General features: G+C 39.6%; 1 protein-coding gene across 1 annotated transcript in view; it reads right to left on the reverse strand.

The window, feature by feature from the left end:
* The window catches only part of LOC137370926 (nucleoside hydrolase-like), a 28,921-nt gene extending 18,390 nt beyond the window's left edge, over positions 1 to 10,531 (reverse strand). The window contains exon 1 of the mRNA XM_068032796.1: positions 10,343 to 10,531. The gene's annotated coding sequence lies outside the window, so the exon portion shown is untranslated. The remainder of the gene's footprint in view (positions 1 to 10,342) is intronic.
* Between the last annotated feature and the right edge of the window lie 577 nt (positions 10,532 to 11,108).

An 11,108-nucleotide genomic window follows, 5' to 3' on the forward strand; every position in this document is an offset into this window, starting at 1 on the left:
AATGAGGCAAAGCCAGGGAACACTGCATTATTATTTTTAAATGAAATTCAGACATCCTCAATAGGAATGTGTTTCATAGAAATACAATGGCATAGCAATTGTATTCTTATCGATAGTGGTTTCTGCTTGATTTAACAGATTTGCATTTCTTAAGGGTGCAAGTTTTTTATTCTTATAGTGCAATCACTTCAGGTAGCAATGGTAAAGACTGCAAAAATATTTGTACCTTCACCGATAGTGTTTGAAAAACTTAAGAATACATTAATAACATAAAAAAAAATCAAAGCTGACTAACCTAGATCCATTTAGGCTGAAAGTTGTTTTGGCGGTACACAAATCTGTTATGCATTTGATTGGGTAAATCATATCAATTACTTTGTATCATATTTGTGCAAATTGTATTTTAAGTTAAATTGATTGGAGCAAGTTTTGTAGATCCACATAATACATTATACCACTGTTAAATCAAAGAGTTAACCAAAAGTACAAGGGAGCTTTGGAGAATTACAAGGTTACTGTTACAGGATGATAGCTTGTTTCAAATCAATTTGTGCTTTTTCAAAATCACAGTTTTTTTAAAAATTGCATGCAAATGTCTGACACTGCTGTTGTGGTGGCTGACTCCACTTCCCGTTTCAACAAGGGTTCTAACAGCCAAGAAGCAAACAATCCCTTCCATTTGACATCTGAATGCAAAGACATGTTGCATTCGTTTTTTTTTTCCAAAGTCAAGAGTTTTCCTACATTACAACAGTGACTATACTTTAAAAGTATTTCATTGGCTGTAAAGCGCTTTTGAGACATCCAGTGGCCGTGAAATGCAAGCCATTTTTTCTTTTCAAAGTCAAGATTTAACTTGAATGGATATTTACCAATTACACACCACATAGTTGCAGAAAGAAATGAGAACATTGATAAATGCATGCTGTGAAGATTAACCCATTCTGGGGCTCTCTAGACGAGCCACAATAGATTTTCTGTTCATTATAGGTGATCATGATTTTTGAGACTGTATCAAATAGACTCAGCGGAAAGACTACATCAAGGCCCCACCTTGACAATTGTCTCCCCTGTGCACATTACAATCCTCCCTCTCAAAAGAATTGAGCCATGTTTCTTAGTAAAACCCCAAAGGGACCATGGGAACGACTGCAAATCAACTACACAGGCGAGCTGCCTCAGACTGCAAGGGAAAACAAATATCTTCTGTTATTGTTGATTCTTCCAGGACGTGGGTCGAAGCTTGTACTTGTAATGAAATTAGCCATGTCGGTTTCTCCATTTCCTTGCTTTGCGAATAGATCTCTCGCTTCACAGAATCACAGAACTGTGATTTTGCAGAAGGAGGCCATTCGGCCCATCGTGTCTGCACAGGCAGTCCAAATGAGCAATTCACCTAGTGCCACCCTCCTGCCTTTTCCCCATAACCCTGTACATTCTTCCTTCTTCAGATAACAGTCTAATTCCCTTTTGAACGTGTTGATTGAACCTGCCTGCACCACACCCTCAGGCAGTGCATTCCAGACCTTAACCACTCGTTGCGCGATAAAGTTTTTCCTCATGTCGCCTTTGCTTCTTTTGCCAAATACGTTAAATCTGTGCCCTCTTGTTCTTGATCCTTTCACGAGTGAGAACAGTTTCTCTCTATCTACACTGTCCAGACCCCTCATGATTTTGAATACCTCAATCAAATCACCTCTCAGCCTTCTCTTCTCCAAGGAAAACAGTCCCAACTTTTCCAATCTATCTTCATAGCTGAAGTTCCTCATCCCTGGAATCATTCTCATGTATCTTTTCTGTACTCTCTCCAATGCTTTCACATCTTTCCTGGTGTGGCGCCCAGAACTGGACACAATATTGCAGTTGAGGCTGAACTAGTGTCTTATACAAGTTCAACATAACCTCTTTGCTCCTGTACTCTATGCCTCCATTAATAAAGCCAAGGATACTGTACGCTTTATTAACTGCTCTCTCAACCTGTCCTGCCTCCTTCAATGACTTATGCACATATACACCCAGGTTCCTCTGCTCCTGCACCCCCTTTAGAATTGTACCCTTAATTTTATAGTTTCTCTCCATGTTCTTCCTACCAAAATGAATCACTCCAAATTTCTCCGCATTGAATTTCATCTGCAACTTGTTTGCCCATTCCACCAACTTGTCCCTGTCCTTTTGAAGTTCTGTACTATCCTCCTCACAGTTCACAATGCTTCCAATTTTCATATCATCTGCAAATTTTTCAATTGTGCCCTGTACACCAATGTCTAGGTCATTAATACATATCAGGAAGAGCAAGGGCCCCAACACTGACCTCTGGGGAACTCTACAACAAACCTTCCTCCAGCCCAAAAAACATCCATTAATCACTAAACTCTGTTTCCTGTCACACAGCCAATTACGTATTCTTGTTGCTACTGTCCTATTATTCTATGAGCTATAACCTTGCTCACAAGTCTGTTGTGCAGTACTGTATCAAATGCCTTTGGGAAGTCCATGTACACCACATCAACAGCATTGCCCTCATCAACCCTCTCTGTTACCTCTTCAAAAAACTCCACCAAGTTAGTTAAAAACGATTTCCCCTTAACAAATCCATGCTGGCTTTTCTTAATTAATCTGCATTTGTCCATGTGATTATTAATTTTGTCCAGAATTATTGGTTCTAGAAGTTTACCCATCACTGATGTTAAACTGACTGGCCTGTCGTTGCTGGGCTTATCTTTATACCCTTTTTTGAACAAAAGTGTAGCATTTGCAATTTCCCAGTCCTCCGGCACCAACCCTGAATCTAAGGAAGACTGGAAAATTATGGCCAATGCCTCTGCAATTTCCACTCTCACTTCCTTCAGTTTGCTTGGAAGCATCTCATCCAGTTCTGGTGCTTTATCAACTTTAAGTATAGACAGCCTATCTAATACCTCCTCATCATCAAATTTAAATCCTTCTAGTATATTACTTACCTCCTCTTTCACCATGGCCTGGGTATCATCATCTTCCTTGGTAAAGACAGATTATTCATTTAATACCTCAGCTATTCTCCCTGCTTCTATGTGTAAATTCCGTTTTTGGTCCCTAATCGGCGCTACTCCTCCTTTTACCACTTTTTTATTATTTATTTGCCTATCGAAGACTTTGGGATTCCTTTTTATGTTAGCTGACAGTCTCTTTTCATACTCTCTCTTAACTCGTAGTATTCCATTCTCTCAAGTCTAATCCTGGCAATACCAAATCTTATCACAAAATCTTTTGCTTATGGGGATGCCATTCCTTTCTCTCAGTTTCTCTGCCTCCATCATATCTCCTTTGATGACTCTATCTTTCACAGCAGAGCTACTCAAGTATGCTTTATTTTCTCTAGCCAAATATTAATCTCTACTCTGATCGACAGGACCCTTGATTGGGTCCATCCCATTTTTCATGCTTCTGCACATATCCCCTTCTTCTCCTTTCACAATCATGATAGACTTGGCCTCACTTTCCATCTCACCAGCCTCTGCCTTAGTCCAATCATCATCTGCCATTTTCAGACAAACAATATGATCTCATTTTTGCGAGGCTGATGGTGGAGTGGCACAACTCATCCAGTAATATCTGGCGATTTGTATGTCTTCTGCACCACAAATTGCCGTTTTCTTTTACTCACCAATAATGGTGAACGCTGTAACTCGGTATTACTTTCCTAGCAATTTCTGGGATGTTCTTTTAGAATCTCATGATGCCACATGTTAAAGCGATGGATGAAGAAAGCTGTCTCAAATATGACAGAGACAACAAAGTTATTGTTTTTATTTGATTCTTTACAACCTCAGCAGGAAAACACAACCCACACAAACCAACATGAACGATGTGCAGCACCACTTACTCACCAGAGCAAATGGTCACTGCCTGATAAATGTTTGAGCACAGTATTTCACACTATAGAACACCAGCAATATAACTTGGTGGGAGGAGGCAAGTGGAGGATAAACACTGGCATAGACCTGCTGGGCCAACTAGCCTGTTTCTGTGCTGTAAAATTCTGTGTAATTCTACTTAACTCCTTTCACACCTAAAAGAATCATTCAAAAACTGTCAGCTTGGATCACTGGTAGCAATCCAAGTCAGAAGATCAGGAGTTCAAAACCCATTCTAGGCTGGCACTCTGGTGCCGCACAGATGAAATGCTGCATTATCAGAGGTACCTTCTTTCAGAGAGAATGTTAAATGAGTTTCTGTCTTTCTGACCAAGTGGATGCAAGAGATACTTTGGCACTACCCAAAAGTCAACACTCCTTCAACATCACCAAAACAGACTTAAGAGTATTGAATTAGCAATGACAAGAATTCAGAGGAAAGCAAACTGTGATTGCTGAAACTAAAGGGTAGAAATGCAGTAGTAAGAAAGGATCCCATTGTCAAGTAATAGTCAAATGATTCTGTAGACACAAGCAGAGTCCTGATTGCATGTTACCTTACCAGTGTCAAAGTAAAGGATATTATACATTGGATGCAATATTTTTTAGTGAGGGATAAGTCAGAATTCATGGTTCATGTTTGAACCAATCCACAAGTAGATATGGAAGTCAGGCTTTGCAATAGGTATTTCAACAGAGAAGACAGATTAAAGAGCAGGACTTTGGGAGTAGTAATCTTTGAATTATTCCAGGTGCCATTAACTAGTCAGTATAGCAATAGTAAGCATTAAACGGGTGGTTGGACAGAAAGTATAGGAGGCAAACGTCAAGATTCCAAGGACATTGGGACAGTTTCCAGAACAGGACTGGGCAAAACAGGGTGAATGAGCCTAGGACTGATATCCTCATTGGGAGAGTAACATCCTGTGGGAGGAGGTCACAGACTTGAAACGTTAACTCTGCTTCTCTCTCCACAGATGCTGCCAGACCTGCTGAGTATTTCCAGCACTTTGTTTTTATTTCAGATTTCCAGCATCTGCAGTATTTTGCTTTTACATCCTAGAGTGGATGGTTTAAGATAACATATTGGGGATGGGGAGGGGAGGGAGAAGCAAGTTAAGGAAGATGAACGTAAAGCAAAAAGGACAGGAGTGCAGGAATCACGAGAGACAAATGTTACAAGTTTTAGGTCTGTGCTAGATAATCTTGCGATTTCAGCAGACTTAACGTTAGCCTATCATTTGGAGAGAACCTTCATTACATATTCCAACACTTAGTGAATTTGGAGTGTCATCTGGGAATCAAAACAAGTTCCCTCAGACTGGATAGGGAGATCTTTCATATACCGTCAGATGCATTTCTCCTAACTTTCTGAATGTGGACCCATAAGTAAATATGAATGAGATGTGGCTAATTACAACTGATTTATTTTCCATGTGATACATGCACAAAATATCATTTTCACTTTGCCAATTCTGATGAAGGGTCACTGACCTGAAACGTTAACTCTGCTTCTCTCTCCACAGATGCTGCCAGACCTGCTGAGTATTTCCAACATTTCATGTTTTTAATACCATTTTCACTGCCAGATTTACCTTTCCGAATAACTACTTATACCAAAATGATACATTTTGCAAAATTTGATATGGGCCTACCTCATTATGTCAGCTTCACTGAACTGACTGGCATTAATGCTAGAAATGAGACATCTCTGCTTCTGTATGACAATTCTAATATGAGAGGAAACAAAGAACTTCACCAATGGCCCCTCCCTTGCCTCTTCATGTCCAATATGTTCAGTAAACTAAAAATCAACACAAGCAGAAACTTGCCCTCCTCATAAAGTGAGGTCCAGGAGAGGAACAGCACAAAAGGAGAGGTTCAGGAGAAGATCAGCATTGTGATCGCACTGAGAGTCTGAACCGAACAGGAGAAAAAAAAATTGCGAACTAAAGTCATGATTTTTGTACTGGTTTTGTTCGGAATGACTGCAGACTCTCAAATTATCAGCACCCTGTGTGGGCCTTGAACATTTTATATGGATAAAATATAAATATAAATATACAGGTATTCCATAGCATTGGGACACCTGGCTGAACTTAATGGTTTGGTTCGAGTTCTTCTTCTTCTTCGGCCTCCTTGTCTCGAGAGACAATGGGTAAGCGCCTGGAGGTGGTCAGTGGTTTGTGAAGCAGTTAGAGGGGGTGCAAAGCATTGCAGCTTAGCAGTGAGATGGTTGGTACCCAATCCACGCATTTGTTGGACCCACAGCAAACTTTAGGGGCTGTTCTCGGGATGCCTAAAGCAAGCGTTAGCTGCTTTAAATATATAAATTAGGGGCTGAACACATGAAGGACGCTATCGAGAAAATAGTTCACTCAGGATTCTTCAGTGACTCTAGTGATGTGTCAACTCCAGAAATGCTAAAAAATTGTTTTATTCACTTTTGAGGAGAAAATCGACAGAGTGTAAAACAGGCTGCCAATTTGCTATCGCCCATTTTTGAACTTCTGCCCAAGTCAAATTTATACCACTCGTTCCTGTCAAGGTTATTGTTCCGGAACAGCCTGAGAATTGCGAAAGTTCAGAAAAGTTGTTCAAAAAAAGCTGGAAGTGGAAAATTCCCCAAGCTCGCATAGTTGGTTCATATTGAGTTATTTGGTGCTGAAATTCTTGTTTAGTTGCTTCACGTAATTTTGCAGTGAACTGTTCATTTTAAAAACAGGAAAATTCTACATATTAGCAGATGTCAGGATAGAAATTGTATCTGATAGTGAGTTTGGAAAACTGCGAGTATAAAGTCCACAAAATACCGAGACCCAGGAACTTGGGCCTCGTTGTCGCGCACTTAACCAGAAGCGGTGGGGATGAGGAATGTGAAAGTACATCATCAACTTCATATTCATAGAACAGCCCGAGTTTGCAGCCAGCAGCAAATGAACAGTGCTTGCCATTCATTCCACTTACAGCTGCACACAGACATTCATCGGTGTTCAATGCGACCAGAGAAGTATTAAGCACAGAACATCAGACCAATTGGTACTATTTGAAACTCAATCTTACTTATTTTTCGGCCATTGAATCTAAGATGGCAAAGAAGCTGTTACTCGTAGATGTCAACTGTGTTTGATGATGCCCAAGCCATGATGATGGCTCTTGCAGCTCCTAATGTGCAGATCCTGGGTGTAACATGTACTCATGGAAACACAGAAATTGAAAATGTGTGCAAAAATGTGCTTCAAGTGTTAAAAGTTTGCCAGAGGTCAAAATTATGTCATGAATGTTTTTATATCCTGTATAAGATGTATGACAAAAAGGTTATACATGAGTAAGAATGATAATTACGTGGTAAAACACTTCACAAGTATATAAAAATTGAAAATGTGTGCAAAAATGTACTTCGGGTACTAAAAGTTTGCTGAGGACAGAGGTAGATGGTGAAAATTATGGGTAAAGGTACAGTGTGCTTTCAAAGATAACCTTTTACAGTGACTCGAATTTTTTGTGTGTGTGGTTTTTCAAAATAGGTGTTTTAATACCATATATAAGATGCAAATCTATGACAAAAAAGCTATTGTACATACATCAGAATCATAATTGTTTTGTAAAACAAATAAACAGGAAGAGGCCATTTAGCCCCTCGATCCTATTCTGCCATTCAGTGAGATCATTGCTGCTCTGCAACCTAACTTCATATATTGCCTTTGGCCCATATCAATTAATACCTTTTGTTAACAAAATCTATCAAACTCAGAATTAAAATTTATAATTGATCCAACATTAATTGCTGTTTACAAAAGAGTTCCAAACTTCTACTACGCTTTGTGTGTAGAAGTGTTTCCTAATTTCACTCCTGAAAGATCTGGCTCTAATTTTTAGATGATGCCCCCTTTTCCTTCATTCCCTCGCCAGTAGCAATAGTTTCTCTCTATCTACCCTATCTATCCCCCTTAACGCCTGGAAAACTTTCATCAAATCACCCCTTAACCATCTAAATTCCATGGAATACAACCCTAGTTTGTGTAATCTCTCCTCATAATTTAATCCTTGGAGTCCAGCCGCACGTGATCCAAAGCTAATGAATCCGTCCTAAGGTGTGGTGCCCAAAACTGCTCACAGTACTGCATGTGTGGTCCAACCAGGGCTTTTCATAGTCTCCTTCGGCGTGGTACCAGAGGACTGGAGAATTGTAAATGTTATACCCTTGTTCAAAAAAGGGTGCAAGGATAAATCCAGCAACTACAGGGAAATCAGTTTAACCTCAGTGGTGGGAAAGTTTTTAGAAACAATAATCTGGGACAAAATGAAGATGCACTTGACAAATGTGAATTAATTAAGGAAAGCCAACACAGATTTGTTACGGGCACGTCATGTTTAACTAATTTGATTGAGTTTTTTTGATGAAGTAACAGAGAGGGTTGATGAGGGTAATGTGGTTGATGTGATGTACGTGGACTTCCAAAAGGTGCTTGCTAAAGTGCCGCATCACAGGCTGATCAGCAAAGTTGAAGCCCATGGAATAAAAGGGACACTGACAGCATGGTTATTAAGTTGGCTGAGTGACAGGAAATAGAGTAGTGGTGAACTGTTGCTTTTCAGACTTGCAAATGGAATATAGTGGGGTACCCTACAGGTTGGTATTAGGATCACTGCTTTTCTTGAACTATATTAAATGACCTAGATTTGGGCGTTCGGGGCACAATTTCAAAATCTGCAGTTGACGTAAAACTTGCATCTATTGTGAACTGTGAGGAGGATAGTGATAGACTTCAAGAGGACATAAGCAGGGTGGTGGGATGGGCAGAACCATGGAAAATGAAATTTAATGCAGAGAAGTGTGAAGTGATATATTTGGCAGGAAGAACGAGGAAAGGCAATAATAAATTAAAGGATACAATTCTAAATGAGTGCAAGAGCAGAGGGACACAGGGGTTTATGTGCACAAATTGTTGAAGGTGATGCGGCAGGTTGAAAAAGCAGTTAATAAGGCATACAAGATCCTGGGCTTTATAAATAGAAGCATAGAGTACAAAAGCAAGGAAGTTATGGTGAACCTGTATAAAACACTTGTTTGGCCTCAACTGGAGGACACCAATTTACAGTAATTGGCAAATGAACCAGAGGTGACGTGATATTTGTACACAGCGAGTGGCTAGGATTTGGAATGCACTGCCTGAGAATGTTGTGGAGGCAGATTCAATCATGGCTTTCAAAATGGAATTGCATAATTACCTGAAGAGGAAAGATTTACAGAGCTATGTGGAAAGAGCAGGGGAGTGGGACTAGCTGAGTTGCTCTCGCAGAGAGCGGGCACAGTCATGATGGGCCAAATGGCCTCCTTCTGCGCTGTTGCCATTCTATGATTCCTTGGCATAGGAGCCATAGTAAATGCATTTGAATGTGCCAATGACCTCCCATTATCTCAAATTGATATGGTACTGTAAACATAACTAATACTGTTAGTTACTTTACCTGGCAGTACCCCACCCAAGGATCGTCATAAAAATTCTGAATCACTTCTGGAAGTTAACATCTTAGGAACCAAATTTAAAATCAAGCCAACATAATATATTTTAACTCTAAAATTATTTACAAGCCAAATTGATCAAATATTGAATCAGGAAAGGAAAATCCTGATAAAGATCAGATCAGAAAGAAGAGGGATCAACATATTGGCAAACATGCAGAGGCATGTATGAGCTGTATTCAGGTAAATGCACAAAGTATCATGAATATTGGTAAACTTGAAAAAATATTGCAATGCGGGAATATGAGATAATAGCATTAACAGAAACATGGCTTAGTGCAGGACAGCATTGCAGGACTAGGAGCTAAACATTTCCGACAATAAAATATTCGGGAGAATTAGTAGAAAAATAAAGGAGGGGTGGCGTAAACACCAGAAGCAGGACAAAGAAAACACCAGGGGCAAGACTTAAAAAAAAACAAATATACAGATCTAGAACTTAAAAATAGGTTTAGTACAGTCATAAAGTTACATAAGCAACGTCTTTAACTGTTATTTTTACTGTTGTTTATTCAAATGGGGAAGTTTAACTGGCCTTGTGCCTTTTTTTTTTGAAGTAAACAAAAGCCCGAGGAACAATAATTCCCTGGTGCATTCTCCATGGCAATGCTTCAACCAGTTGACTTGCCAACCAATCGGCACCCTTTCCTCATGCAGTATAAATTGTTGCTCCCTTTGAAATTTGGCATTCTTGCATCTACCCAGATGAGTGCAAAACAAAAAGCTTCAACAACATGTCTCTTTTTTCAGCAATCTATCATTCATTTACCAAACTTTGAAATTGTGGTGTGAGTTTATCAAACAGAGCATATCTTAATGCAGCTTCTAGGATTTTTTTTGTCCAGCAGTTGTAAGCATGCACTTTAGCTTCAGCAGCATGAAAGCTGAGAATGTTGACTCGCACAAAATACTTCAGACTCACCCATGTTTTTCATCCTGAACACGAGTGGATGCTGCTTTTCATTTGGCATGACATGCCCACTTGATCTCGCTTTCTTCTGCTGGCTTTAAGTAGTTATTGGTTGAGTTTTTCAGTTTGGCAGCAACTTGTTCTCATTGTGCTGAAAGCTGCTGTTTTTAAGCTGTGTTACACACCATTTTAGCAAACTGATGAGCAGTAGCCAGGGAAGTGAAAGGAGACACAATAATCAAGGAACACTACTATAATGTGCTTCGTCTTGCCATTTTACCAACAAGCATAAAGATGAGTCCTGCAAATGAATATCAAGAATACATACCCAACCAGTGTCTATTAGTCAATTATTTACTAATCAAAAATGCAATTAGCTGAAATAATTGCGATGTAATAATTCATTGTCTGAAGTGCTTTGTGGGCCATGAGGACATGAAAGGTACTGTACAAATGCATTCATTGCATTTCAAGAATCATTAAGGGGTACAATGGGTGGACAATAGGGTTGCTATTCTAGGATGACATGTTTAAATGGGTTTAAAAGGCCTTCTTTATCCTTATCGATCTTGTGAAGTGGGATCAACTATTAAATTGAGCACCCAAGCATTGAATAAACTCCTACTGTCCGGCCACAGTAGCCTCCGCTTGAGTTTTTCAAACAAAACAATGTATGCACTTAACTGATCCATTAAGGAGAGATTGAAAACAAAAATAGGATCAGAACCCCAAGATGAGGGCATCATCACAAAGGAGCACCTTAGTCTTCTGAAGAACC

Source organism: Heterodontus francisci, chromosome 6 (assembly GCF_036365525.1).
Source record: "Heterodontus francisci isolate sHetFra1 chromosome 6, sHetFra1.hap1, whole genome shotgun sequence".
Taxonomy (NCBI): Eukaryota; Metazoa; Chordata; class Chondrichthyes; order Heterodontiformes; family Heterodontidae; genus Heterodontus; species Heterodontus francisci.